This window comes from Ambystoma mexicanum, chromosome 14 (genome assembly GCF_040938575.1).
Source record: "Ambystoma mexicanum isolate Mex_15411 chromosome 14, UKY_AmexF1_1, whole genome shotgun sequence".
Lineage (NCBI taxonomy): Eukaryota > Metazoa > Chordata > Amphibia > Caudata > Ambystomatidae > Ambystoma > Ambystoma mexicanum.
In genome coordinates, this window is record NC_090940.1 from 208,994,961 (window position 1) to 209,010,297 (window position 15,337).

Sequence of the window (15,337 nt, forward strand, 5' to 3'; positions counted from 1 at the left end):
TTCTGGTCTCAAGTGGGAGTTTGGTGGGGCTCGTTACTTGGAGGTGGTGGTCTCTCTGATTTGTGATGTGATGAATTGTTTCAAGAGAATTATGGTCAGACTGTGGAATCTCTTCAGGACATGGTGGCAATGTGGTGGGACCTCCCCCTTACGTTGTTGGTCCGAATCTCCATTGTTAAGAGGATCATTGTTCCTCAATGCCTCTACCTGTTTCCTAATGTCCCACTGTTTCTCTCTTCTAGCTTCTTCACCCAGCTTTGGGGGCTCATCCTAGATTTAATCTGGGCCAGGAGGCTAGCCAGGGTAGCCTACGCCATGGCCCTCCTGGACCTGGAACGCTATTACTGGGTGGCACATGCACACAATCTGGCACATTGGTATGGTGTGCAGTTTATCCAGCCTCACATTCAGGTGGAGAGGGCGCTGGCCGCCCCCAACCTTCTGTGCTCCATGGTCCTCGGGGACAACGTCTAGATACCTGATTATAGTGGGGGTTACCTGTGCGATTTGGAGGAAGATGGAGGGCAAGCTAAGCATTGATACCCTGTATTCACCTCTACTTCTCACAAGGCATGTTGTGAGGGTGGCTATCATGGGGAGAGGGCTTACCTAAATATGGTTGAAAAGCTGGGTATGACCTCCATGGGGGACTTTTATGTCGAGGACACGCTTCTCTCACTGCAACAAGTGAAAGATAGAGGTGGGTGCACCTCACTGGATATGTTCCTATACTTTCGGGTGCGGAACGTCTTCAGGGCTAGCTTTCCCTCGTTTCCCCTGCTGTCCCCTACGTGGGCTTTATTGGATGGGTTGATTTGATCATAGGGGGCGGGCCGCCTGGTTTCTCGACTGTACAGCAGTTTCATGGCGGATATCCCATGGGATGGGGTCACGCTGAGGCGCTGTTAGGAGAGGGAGCTTGGCAGGGCTATCGCTGACAAAGACTGGAATTATGTGCTTTGCCAAACCCAGAAAGTTTCTATGAACTCGAAGCTCAAGCTGATCCATTTGGTGGTGTACCATACTCGGCCAGGCTTCACAGCCATTTCTGGTCCATTCCGTGGGCCAGTATCCTAAGATGGCTGCCGCCTGCTGATCGTGACTTTGCTTTCACTGGTTGCCTAGCAACCTACGCTCGAGAGGCTACTAAGCCAATTGCTTGCGACTGGAGGCGGAAGCTGGCCCCACACAGCTAAGACCCCCAGAACAAGGCCCTACCTGTCTGTGCCGGTCGGTGCCGGGAGAGGACAAGGGGTAAACTGCGATCATTATCGCCTTAATCAGGGTAAGAATGAACACGACTCACCCGACAATCAGTCTTGACTTTATCACTCAACTACGGTATATACACTTCAGAATTCCAACTGCTCTGTTATATGCATCCCTCCTATCCATCATCAGCTGTTTCCTATTCATCGCACACCTAACACACCATAATCTGCATAGCACTGCTTGCCTGACCTGCACCGCCGCATATACACCACTGAAGCGTATTACTTAACCCATTCACTATCTCTTAACTGCCTTACCTGTGGCCCCGCATATTTATCTCATAAGTGACACATGCCTGGGAGACTTACTGATAGCATTACTTCCCCATCTAAAGGCAGCGTAATCTACAATGGTGTCTTAGGATATTCGCAAACCGTTGACTGCCACACTGACTTCTACGAAGTTCCAACGAACCTCCCTGCCATCAATACTGCATACTATTGTTGCCCAAGCTTATCAACTTATTTATATCTCTGAGGCATGCTTCTTAAATTACACGTGCCAGTCTTATTAGTAGAACCGGCTCATGCTTGCCCATTATTGCAATGGCCATCTACATGATTGCCTCGGAAGCTCATTGCTGATTTGAACTGCCATACACTGCACTCGATACACGGCAATTACCTTAAATTGACCTAACGTGATTCTTGTCCCATCGCATTCTGTGTGCCCCATCCAAGTTGATTTGCTCCATTGCATCTTGTGTCCCATCTGATCTAATTTGACCTACTACATTGCATTTTGTGTGCCCCATCCAAGGTTATTTGTTCCATTGCATCTTGTGTCCCATCTGATCTAATTTGACCTACTGCATTGCATTTTGTGCGCCCCATCCAAGCTGATTTGCTACATTGCATTTTGTATGCCCCATCCAAGTTGATTTGCTCCATTGCATCTTGTGTCCCATGTGATCTAATTTGACCTACTACATTGCATTGTGTGTGCCCTCATCCAAGTTGATTTGCTCCATTGCATCTTGTTTCCCATCTGATCTAATTTGACCTACTACACTGCATTTTGTGTGCCCCATCCAAGTTAATTTGTTCCTTTGCATCTTGTTTCCCATCTGATCTAATTTGACCTACTACATTGCATTTTGTGTGCCCATCCAAGTTGATTTGCTCCATTGCATCTTGTGTCCCATCTGATCTAATTTGACCTACTACATTGCATTTTGTGCGCCCCATCCAAGTTGATTTGCTACGTTGCATTTTGTATGCCCCATCCAAGTTGATTTGCTCCATTGCATCTTGTGTCCCATCTCATCTAATTTGACTTACTACATTGCACTTTGTGTGCCCCTTCTGATCTGTACTACCTACCCCATGTGCCTTTCACGCCTACTGCCTAGTGTTTCCCCGCTCAAGATTAGCCTGAGTGCCATACTTCCTCGTTCGTCTACCTTACCTCACCATGTACATGCCCCACTTATTACGCTATATACTATTGCTATTTTGCAACTCACCAACACCTGCCTGGACCTCTCCTAACACTAGCAGGGATATACCAACGCAGCCCACCATGCTATTGAATAATATGCTCAATATGTCCTGTTCATCACTTACTACCAGCGGTAGACTCCCGCCCTCAGAGAGCATTCCCCCATCCACTTTCCTGCCCCCCTGCCTACAGCACATCACCAGTACCACTCCCACCACGACTGCGTTACCTCCTAACCCTTACTTGAACTCACCAGCCTTATGGTTGGAACACTTTGCTGCCAAACCTACCCCTAATCAACAGTGCGTGTTGCATCTCAGGAACCTTAGACTAGGTTCTAGATTCCCACTTGCACACCCACGCTTACACAATCCCACCACAGTCTCTAAAATTCTCAACACTCCTATCAACCATACTCACACACCAAAGATAATATCTACAAAGAACACTGCACATATAGCTCCCTCTATTACCACCAATAACACACACACCCTTGACAAAGCTGCCACTATTAAGGGTGCTCTAAATAATGCAAGGTCACTCCATGCACATGATTTGAATATTGCAGACTACATCAAAGCACAAGACCTAGATTTCTTAGCCATTACTGAGACCTGGCTACACTCAGCTGCAGGACCATCACTCTCACTCGCCAGCACCAATGGTTTTTCCATTACTAGATGCGATAGAGACTCAAACCAATCCAAAGGCGGGGGCATCGCCTTCATTTCCAGAAGCTCCCTAGGCCATTGACCCATTCCAAATCAGCATATCCCATCAGCTGATCTATTGTCCGTCAAGTTGCCTGTCTCACCTACCCAAACCATCAGCATACACCTCATTTATAGGCCACCCGGACCAGTCTACACCTTCGCATATGACATTACCACCCTCCTATCAGCTAACACTAAGCCCAACTCACAAATCATCCTACTAGGTGATCTTAATCTTGGCTTCCAAGATGCCAATGACCATAAAGCCCTAGACATTGCTAGCATAATAACTGAACTGGGCTTCTCCCATCACATCCAGGAACCCACTCACATCAAAGGGAGAACCCTTGATTGGTTGGTTGATCTTAATTGCAGCATCAATATAGTGTCCAGCATGCACCAGTTCAGATCATCATATGAGAACCTTTAATATCAAAGCTAATAACCACTGCTCGAAACAGAACATCGCACCACCCATTAGCACAAGAAACAAAAGGGACATAACATGTGAGAAATTGCTCTCTTTAATACTACCCATACTAAACAATGCCTCTGTGTCCTGCACTGACCCTACGGCCCTAATTGACACCTATAATCCAACCATACTGAAAGCCATCAATACAATTGCCCCACTTAAACTACGGAAACCCAAACCACGTGCACACCTTAACTCGTGGTTCATGCCGCACCTTAGAACACTACGTAAGGAAATAAGAAATGCATAGGTCCGCTGGAAAAGCTTACCTTCAGTCAGGACAGCCTTATAATAGCATCCCTCAATTACTAAGAAGCAAACCTCGAAGCCAAAAAAGACACTTACAATAATCGTATCTCGCAAGCTAAGTCGAGAACTAAAGAGCTCTTTAAGATACTTAAATAATTAGAATCACCTTCAGCTCCCCCAACACCTGTATCAAAGATAGTACATGGTGCTCTAATATTCAAAAAGCACTCTTATATAAAATCATCATGCTACAAACCAAAATCAACACCAGAAAAAGCAGTTTATCGACTGACTCACAGCATAGTACTCCTACCAGAACTTCTGACCACCCTCAACACACCCACAAACCTTTTAACTTTTCACCACTCTCCTTCAAAGAGGTAGAAAATATAATCCTCAAACTCAAAACTTCTAACTGCCAGGGCGACACATGTCCAGCCCCCATCATTAAGGAGGCTACTAATGAACTGGCACCTTTCATCACTGCCCTAATAAATGCCTCATTCAACACAGGCGTCGTGCTTGACAACCCCAAGGACGCCTGGGTCCTCCCCCCTACTTAAAAAACCGTCATTGGACCCAAGCACCCCCACCAACCACAGGCCCATCACTACCGTCCCTTTTTACTCACAATGCTGGACAGAGCTGCTTACCTGCAGATACATGACTATCTAGAATCTAATAATCTCCTTGGCCTTAGACAATCTGGCTGCCAACCGAGGCATGCAACCGAAACATCCCTAATCAATTTAAAAACCCAAATCGAAGACTTTAAAGATAACGGCAAGCAAGCCCTCCTCCTACTGCTCGATTTATCTGCGGCTTTTGATCTGGTTAGCCATCAAATACTTTGCCAACATCTCAAATCCGCAGCCCACTTCTCCGACAAAGCCACCACCTGGACCAGATCCTTCTTGGAGAATAGATCTATGAGGGTCTTCTCCCTGCTGGCCTCCGCCGAACAGTCTCCAGTTCTGTATGGGGTCCCAAAAGGATCATGTGTATCACCAACACTCTATAATATGTTCACAAAGCCCCTTTTCGATATTCTTGACTATTTGGGTGTCACCTACACTAACTACACAGACGACATCCGAATACTCATCCCCATCACTGGAGAACACAAAGTTGACTCCAAAGCACTAAACAACGTCTATCTGGTTACCGACGATAAGACAGAGCTACTCCTCCTGGGATCCCAACTTAGACTCAACGGACTAGATCCTGCTTTCAATTCCTTCATCATCGATGGCAACACCATAAAGGTATCTAACAATTCTAAAACTCTAGGCATATATCTTGATTCTACACTTTCCTTAACAAGACAAACTAACGCCATAATATCCTCAACAGCCTACACCTGTAAACTTATCACAGCCTGTCGACCATTTCTCACCACTGCCAACTGCACTACCCTTGCTAGAACCCTCATCATGTCGAAACTCGACTATTGCAACGCGCTATACCTAGGGACCAGCCAACGGAACTTGAATAAATTACAGGTAACACAGAACAATGCCATCAGGGCAGCACTAAATATCCCGAGAAATCATCATATTTCTGACACTAGGCATAGCTTACACTGGCTATCGGTCACCCAGAGAATCACCCTAAAATCTCTCTCACTTACGCATAAATGCCTTGCCGATCAGGCATTCGAAATACCTGTCTAACCGATTCACACCCAACACTTCTGATCGCCCTCATAGAGTAGCCCAAGCAGACTGCCTACTAGGTTCAAGCTGCAGAAAGCAGGGGGCTGCAGCTTCCCGGTGCTTGCCACCAAGCTGTGGAATTTGCTACCCAACCCTCTCAGATCAGTATCATCATTCCACTCCTTTAGAAGTAAAGCTAAAACTTGGCTTGTAGCGCAGGACTACTAAAGCCAATACCAAACACTTTGCTCACAGCAACTTACGCTGTTGCCTGCGGCTTTTGCCATTCTCGCAAGCCGAACACCACTGGAAATGTCTACTGTATGTAAATAGATTTGTAAAATGGGATATATATGCATCATCTGTATATTTATGCCATGCCATCATGCCGAACACCCCTGTAAAATATCTACTGCATGTAAATGGGTATGTAAAATGTGATATATAGTATCATCTGTATATTTATGTAACTGTAACCTTGAAAGAAAATGCACCCAGATGCCTTTGGGCCAGGTGTGCTATACAAATACACGAAATACAAATACAAATACTTCAGAGACATGTGCCAAGTGTGGCATTGGCCCGGCAGGGTTCCTGCACCTGGCTTAGGAGTGCTCGCAGATTTCCCAGTATTGGGATCTATATTAGCCAAGATCTCATTATTGGGGAACAGTTGGATACCGGTGGTGGCACTTCTGGGTTGTCCGAGGAATCTTCCTAGGGGGGTTGGATGCTTAACTGGCCTGCTGCTGGTGCTGGCTCGTAGGAGCGTCGCTATGTCTTGATGGAAAGGCCCCTCACCCCCAATGCAGCAGTGGTTACAGGACGTTGCCTACTGCCACTATATGGAGACAGAACTCATTCAGGCCTTAACATTGCACTCCCGCCCACTGAGGTGTGGGCACCTTATATACAGTATTTACCTACAGCGTCAGATAACCATGTTGTATCCATATGTGGATTGTCTCTTCTGTACTGTATATTGCCTATGCATGCTATGTTTTGCTCTGGGTGGGCCACGGTTTGGCTGAGGCTCCATGTTCTTGTTGGTTTTTGTGTGCAAAATGAAAAAAATAAAGTATTAAAAAAAGCGCCTTATTGCCATTGTGAGATGAACCCTATGTTCTACTACGCATATTAGAACCTCCACAGCTTCATCGCCTAGTGTGTAGCAGCACTCACTTCCACAACTTTAGCTTCTTGTCGTGTTTCCCTTTTGGCATAAGGAAGCACGCTTTAGGCTGCCGCTTTCCAAAGCAAGGCAGCTTTAGCAAACGGAAGTCATCATATAGTAAGTGGGCTTGCCTCCCCTGTTTGTGAACTGTAGGAGTAGCTTACCTTGTATAAATCAATGTATCGTTATGCAGGGGCGTTGCTAGGGGGGGGCTAAGGGGGCTATAGCCCCTGATCATTTGGTTGTAGCCCTGGATAGAATCTCAGGAGCTACAGCCAAAAGACTAGCTAGCCCCCAGTCCCAACAGTTCCGACATCAGTTTAGCCCCGGGTCTTTTTCAGACCTAGCAACTCCCCTGTGTTATGTCTTCCAGCCTGATTGGCATAGCGTCATGTTGCCAACAGTAGTTTTTTGATGTAATTTTTACGAAAAGAAAGTCCATCGAAAAAACTCATCGAAATATAGAGGGGTGGCGGTAAGGGGATAAAAGGGACAGTGAGTGGGTTAGGTTAGGGATAAAAATATAGGGAAGTGCGGGTTTTGGGGGGGGAACCACCCCAAATATATAAAACAATTCAATTCGTTTTCATTTTTCATTAAAATTACATCGAAAAAACACCCGTCGGCAAACGGACATAGCGCTGCCCGATTGCATTGTTCAGAGCATGAGAAGGCAGCCATGGCCTGAGACTTGTATGCTGGGACACTGGCTTTCCACCTTCAACCTTGTTGTTCTGTCTCATGCCCACACCTCCCTCTCCATTGAAATGCATGCGTACCTTCCAGTATATAACCCAGTGCATTGTGGAGAGTGGGGGTTGTTCTGCTGAGTCGCATTCTGCAGTTGGTTTGTTGTTGTGCTGTGGCTTTGCTATTGCTAATAAAGCCATTCACCAATCCCCCAGAAGAGTCTGTGGTTGTTTTTTCCACAACATCACTGAAGCATGTCGGGAGAAGATGGGTAATAGGCCCCCAGCGGGAGTAAGAGGAACACACATGACACTAGAATGAAAAGACAAGAAGGGTTCCTGACTGGGAGAGAGGTTACCTCACAGGTAAGTACTGCGAAGAGGAAGAGTAGGAGTAATGAAGATTACTGGTAAGCAATTCCCAAATTGACGACCACTGACGTTAGACCTATCCCATGCAGGACCTTTCATAGGCATATGTAATTTTCTGTTAAATCTCATAATAAAGATGTTCACCATATTAGAGAAAGAGCAAGGAATTTCCTGAGGACGTCAAGCATGACACTGATGAAAGAAGGCGCCAGTACACATGAAATCAGCAAGCTGTGGTGATGTGCATTCTGTAATAACCACACAGCAAACAGGACTCCTGTCGCTTCCTTATACACGAGGCAAGCGCGCCTTGTCGCCACTGCTTTAATGATACTCTCACTTGTTGCTATGACAGCCGGCTCCTTTCTAAGCTTTCAAGCACAGTAGCAGAACTACGCGAGTGGAGAGAATTGAGAATAACAGAAAGGTAATCTCTGAAAGAGAATCATCCTTTGAATGTACCAAGACCTGGGAAAACACATGTTTGGACCAGCTGATGTTGCTGAACACTGGAAATAAAATATCCAGAAGGAGCTTGGCATGTTGTCAACAGCGACTAGACCAGGGGATTTTGTGTTGTGGCCAGTGCCTAATTTGTGGGGGTGTTTGCCAGGACTCTGCCCTGGCACTTATTTCTGAGCACCAGCACTTATATTCTCAGACTCAGTCTGATTATGATGTGGTGTTTTGGAAACTTTATTATTTTAACTCTCATTCAGTAGTTGTCACACAACAAGGAACAACAATGTGCAGTGGGCGCAGTCTCGTCATCCTAGGCTGGTTCATTAATGTCCCTGAACCCAATGACCCTGTTGGGCAGGACAGTGCTCGTTATCAAGGATAACAATGAGTTGGAAGGTGACAATGCTGGGTGCTCCATTCATCCTGCACGACAATGGTGCAGCTCCGCTACTGCAATGTGGGGACAATAAGAGGACAGTCACCAGCCAGCAGCACCAACACAAGGGCAAAGCCTGGGAAAAGGCCACTTCCTAAGAGGAGTGTCTGCCATGAGCGTCAACCTACACACAATTCTACTGCAGTGTTTGACACAGGCAGGTTCATCAGATCAGGAGTGATTTTTCCTGCATTTGTCAATTAATTTACAATAATAGGAAAGCATGTCTACTTTGGTTTCTCTGGATAGATGGTCAACATGTTCCGTTTGCCGCCTGTTGAATCCGAGCAAAATGTTAACAATGATGATTTGTTTAAAGAATCACTCAAACATTTGCCTTAGACTAGTTTGTTATGTTATTTTATGCCGATTGGTATCAATAAATTTCACATTTGCCATAGGTAGTGCAGTCATCACTCGCAATAGCTGGTAGCACTTGCAGGGTATACCCTAAATTTGGCAACACTTTGGGGCACTGCTGTGGATCGTGGCACCAGGGGGCCGGGACTTGCCCCTCGATGTGTCCCAGGTGTGTTAGAAAATATTAGGGCCTTGCCACTTATTTCTTTTTTTTTAAATAAATTAAGCATTAGTTGTGGCCAATGTGTAGTGTTTCGTTTCACTTGGAGAATCTGAGCCAGGACTGACTGAACTCATGTGAGAACACCAACACAAAGGACGTGTCACAACTAAAACATGAAATTAACATGTGTACCGTCAGCGCTGGTCATTGGGCTGGATTTTGCCGGATCTGAGATCCAGCAAAATATATCTCCCTAAATCTCATTTCATTTCCAGCACTGCCCTTACAAAGGTCAGATATAATGTATGTATATGCAAGCAGGCATGACAGCCTCAAGGCATGATCTGACCCTGGTGCCATTACATGAGAACATGACATGATAGCTTATTTATAACGTGCTTAATACCCAGAGGTCTCTAAGCGCGGACCTGGGGATCGAACCTGTGTTGCTCCATGTCGTCTTGTTTCCAAGGCGAGCACGTTGCCATTGAGCTATCCTCCCGAGACATGCATGGAAACAGGGCAACTACTGGCACGAAGTTAAGATACAAATAGAGAGAGCACTAACTGGATCTAAACCCAGCTCTAGAAACTGAGGCTACCTAATAAAAACGGTAGTAATAATATTAGTAATAATATTAATAATAATAATAATATTATTATTATGTTGTCAGTTCAGGTTTTTATAGGCCACTTAATGCTGATTCCTCCCACTTTTAAGTGCTGTAATGATATATGTTATTATTACCCACCTTATTTGTGCTCAACTTACAAAACTCATGTGCATCAACTCAAACAGTAGCAGACCAGTTAAAGGAGCACCGAATAGACGCAAAGGTAGTTGCATTGTATAGTAACGATGGTCAACATTTCTAATGTCAGCTGACAAGCAATGTACCCTTTGCTGCGATACAATTGCCAGCGTCTCGGGGAGCCATCTCCCACACATGTAAACATTTTTTACACCTCTCCAACATGCCCAAAAGCAAACTGAAAACCGGCGTCACCTCTTCACGCTTGCTACAGCGCAAACAGCACTGCCCAGACGCAAGCACTATCCGCCATGTTTGCAGTATCTACTGTCCTGCAGCATAAACTAATGCCACTCCCAAGATAACATTGGGTGCACGGTGGCATGCCATGCTGTGCTCAAGCCTATATACGCATGCGCATGCTTCATGCCAGCAACATTAACATTAATAGTGTAGAGGTTTGACCACCTGACTCGGAAAAGAGAGCTCATGGGAGCAGGGTTTGAAACTCTCCGCCAGTGGTTAATTTACATTGAAACTGTTTTGATCTCAAATGGCCTACCAATGGCCTAAAGTTAAAACAAAATAATGAAAATAATATTACCAGTTGGGCAAATATCATTTTACATCTTAAACATGGAACATTAGAATGACTCTGCCTGTACTTGACTTTTTAAACTATTTTTATGTTTCTGTTTCTGTTTCTGTTTATCAGGTTTATATAGCGCTTTAATCCCAAGCGCTTTACAATATTTTTTGAATGCAGAAAAGTACTCTTGCTCTATAACGATCGACAAAACAAATTGTTTGATTGAAATGGGTGCTGGTATTTAATAAAATATTAGCTGACTTCAAAATAAAATGAAAAATAACAATAAAGGGGTCTCTAAAAGTCAGACACTAAAAGGGAGAGGCAAAGTGGCCACCTGCCAATTTGCTATAATTATGCGAAGCCATCATTAAACACTCACAGCATTAAACGCCTATCTGAGGCAAAGTTTCCCTCCCCTTGGTCTGGGGGTGAGGGGTATTTAAAAAAAATGGTCAATGGAAATGCAAATGCCAGTAACAATGAAGGTGAGTCCAATTGCTTCTGCAAAAAAAACACAAGGTGAAAGAGCATGTGTTGACTCTTCAGGGGGCGCTGTTTGTGTGCTGCTTATCTGGGCTTCTGCACAGCAACCATCAAGGACCCAATGAATAGTTGGACAGGGTTACTGTGAAGGAGTCAGCAAAAGATCTGTGAGGCGCCTAACATTTTACAGTCACATACAATCAGATACATGCCAGCATGTTGGGCCATATTCTGGGTCACAACACCTGCTGTTAAACACTGGCCCCCACTTGAAATTCAGATGCATATGACACTGTGAAACACTGTTCTAGCCAGATTGCTCCCCTGCAACAAGCAATGGGTAAAGGAGCACTGGTTGACCAAAGCGGACCGAACTCAGGAAAGTCTTTTAATTTCATCGAATAATGACTACCATTTACAGTAGGAGTCCATAACAGCATTGGGTATCTAGTAGGGATAAACCTGAAGGGTGCATTTATAATCTTTGAATTCAGTGTAATGATGGAAATCCTGGAACCCAAGTGACTCCCCTAGGTCAACCGTGCTTGGCCCAAACATACACACCAGGTTTTTACTTGTTTTTGATGATAGTAGGACTTTATGCCTGCCTAACCAGGAAGAACTGGAAAGTTGACTAGTCATAAAACAGGACATTTAGGGAAGATATGAGCGCAGCCCACTGTAGTAGATGTACACAATGGATACACTGCCAAATACTGTGTAATTGTTCTGAACGACAGACTCGGGCGAAAACAGATATTATTAGGGAGAAATGAATGAACTAAAATAAATACAAATTTAAATCAAATAAATAAGACTTCCAACAGTCTACTGTTAAGCCTGCATACAAGACAAGAAAGATTAGGTGTGGTGCAACAGGTGTTTTAATAATAGATATAAAAATATATTGCGGTTTGTCTAGAAGTGACTGTTCGCAGTGGTTGTTAGTGCTATGGGGATGAAATGAACAACTAAAGTAGGCTTCTTTTCAGTAAGGGACAATATTCTTTTCAGTCTTCCCCCACTGCCCTCCTATCCAGGGAAAAGTAAGTCAAGTGTGATGGTCCCCCAACTTGGATGTGACAAAGACTTTATAGGTTCCAAAAAGGGAAAGGGTCTAGAATAAACAACAGTAAAGTTTTACAGTGTTTTTGTTTGGTCTCTCACTTCCCTAAACCACAGTCCTGTACATTCCTGTGGTCTTTGTCTTCAGATTGAAAGTTTCCAGGATTCCTGAATCCTCCTCTTTGTGCTTGGGGTACAGGCCAGCCTAGGCTCGCCCAATTAACCCCCTGTTCTATGGTGTTCGTCCCAAGACACTTCCCTCCAGGTTGACACTTTTATAGCCTCCCCGATCCTCAGGGAGGTTCCAAAATATAATTCCTCCTCTATATCTGAAATCTGCCCTGGACTGGCCTGGTCCGCCAGAACCTTCCTGCTATTAATATTAATGTCCTTCTCCCGCTTTCTTAGGTTGAGTTAGTTTATCTCAGCCTTTATTCTTCAACTATAATCCTCCCCAGATGGCAATGGTTCTATTCTCCTCCAAGCTTCTCAGCTATAGCACACAAGATTACCCTTCTACTAAACCTCCTCAAAATCTCACTTGTCAGATGTTACCAACTCCTCCTGCACTCTAGTCAGTACTAAACCTCACTCCTCAAGATACTCTCCCTCTAACCTCCTACTCCCTCCTCCAGATGGTATACCTTCTCCCACAATCGCCTCAATACCCTCTCCTTCAACCTCCATCTTTCTCCTCCAGATGGTAACACCTCCTCCTCCAACCTCAATCCTCGCTCCTCCAACCCCCAACTCTATTCTCTAGCTCTCCTCTTAAAATAACTCTCACCTACCAGTCTCTTACAAACACCTTCTTACAGTCCTTTCTCAAATGCCCCACACTGCCAGTAAGTTGGGTGACTTTTATAGTTTGGTCTCGCCTCCTCTGTGGTGATGCATAGAGGCATTCATTGAGTCTATTCAGTGTGAGGTGTGCTTTCCTGGGATTGGGCCTTGCACTGATGGCAATGTGGGTTGTGAGGGGCTTGCCAGGTTATATTGAGGCCTGAGATGATCTTGGATTTCAGAGCGTCCCCGGACATGTGTGAGGCCTCTACCCCTCCCCCTAGAATGGGTACTGCCATTGCCTGCATTAACCTGGGTCTCTCTACTCTTTCAACAATTAAATTTAGGGTCAGAAAATCCTCTAGTAAGCATGTGATACTGTTCACTGTACTTGTGATTCCTTCGTTGCAGGCAACTTGCATCTTTGTAAACCCTGCATTGCTAGTAGGATTGGTAAATAATATAGGTTTATTTTGTTACTTGCATAAACAACACAACTAAGTTTACCATTGTTTGAGTGCAGCTTTACATCCACAGGACTTCAGCAGTCTGCGTGACTTTGACTCATAATCAGAAATGTTTCCCTCTGAATCAGTGATGACGCCAAAAATGTATTTTCCTGATCACCAGTGGATTTGAAATGTTGCAACATTGTTTCCTTAAAGGGAAAGACTTAGGGCCTCATTACACGGATGGCGGAGAACCATGGCGCTATTAGCGCCATGGTTCATGCTGGTAAAATACCGGCACCGCCTTGGCGGAAAGGGGAATTACCCCCCCATTCCAAGGTTGGCGGGGCGGTAATTCCCCTTTCCACCATTGCCCTTCCCCATTACCATTTATGGCCTATAGGGCTCAATGGGAATGGGGAAGGCGCTAATTACGGTACCGCAAATTGCGGTACCGTAATTAGCTCCCTGGGTCCCTTTGCGGGTTGGTTTTTAACGCCTGCAAAAAGCAGGCGTTAAATCCCCCAACCCGCAAAGGGACCTCGTAGTAAGGCGGTAAGGATTTACCGGTACCGGTATTTTACCGGTACCGGTAAATCCTTACCGCCATCCGTGTAATGAGGCCCTTAATCTCCCATTGTAGGGGTCAGCAATGAGAGGTGGACACAAAGTTATAATGTTCTCAAAATTACCCATGTTTATTTTATAAAGAAAATGGGTTTGGATAAAGTCCTGTCTTTCCCTATCCAAAAGAGAATGTAAAGCAAGTGGCCTATAGGGCTCAATGGGAATGGGGAAGGCGCTAATTACGGTACCGCAAATTGCGGTACCGTAATTAGCTCCCTGGGTCCCTTTGCGGGTTGGTTTTTAACGCCTGCAAAAAGCAGGCGTTAAATCCCCCAACCCGCAAAGGGACCTCGTAGTAAGGCGGTAAGGATTTACCGGTACCGGTATTTTACCGGTACCGGTAAATCCTTACCGCCATCCGTGTAATGAGGCCCTTAATCTCCCATTGTAGGGGTCAGCAATGAGAGGTGGACACAAAGTTATAATGTTCTCAAAATTACCCATGTTTATTTTATAAAGAAAATGGGTTTGGATAAAGTCCTGTCTTTCCCTATCCAAAAGAGAATGTAAAGCAAGTTGACCTTGTTGCCAAAATACATCTGACCCTCACACTAACATACAGAATCAAAAGGTACAAGGGAAATGTTTCTATTTCAATTCAACAAAAATGTGCACAAACATATGCATAATTCCAATCAAACAATTCTTGTGTTCAGGTTTGGTTCCCTTCCCCTGAACTGTTTCAGTTAAAGTATTTAAAATGTTCTGTTTCACCAAAGTTCTATTAAAGGAAATGAAAGTGTCTCCTTCACTTAATGTTCTCTTCAAAATGGCAAAGCAAAAGTTATTTCTATAGCATAGGTTGAAATATAGTAAGAAAGAGCCTTTCCTAATGTTCAGAATGGCAAAGCAAATTGTTCAACTTCAATAAAAGGTTTGATATGACAAAGTTTCTCTTTTTAACACAACATTGGATTTCCTGGTATACTCCCCTGTCAGGAACTTCTCAACTGAACAGATATCCTGGTTTACTCCCCTGCCAGCTTTCCTTTCCCAAAAAGGTTCACTATCTGATGTGCACCTGATACACTTTCGACCTGTCCCACACTCTCTCCAAAACCATCCCAGAGGAATCGCAGGGGTGCTGCGACAGCTTGTGCCCAACCCCTCCCCTGCCCAGGCTTAC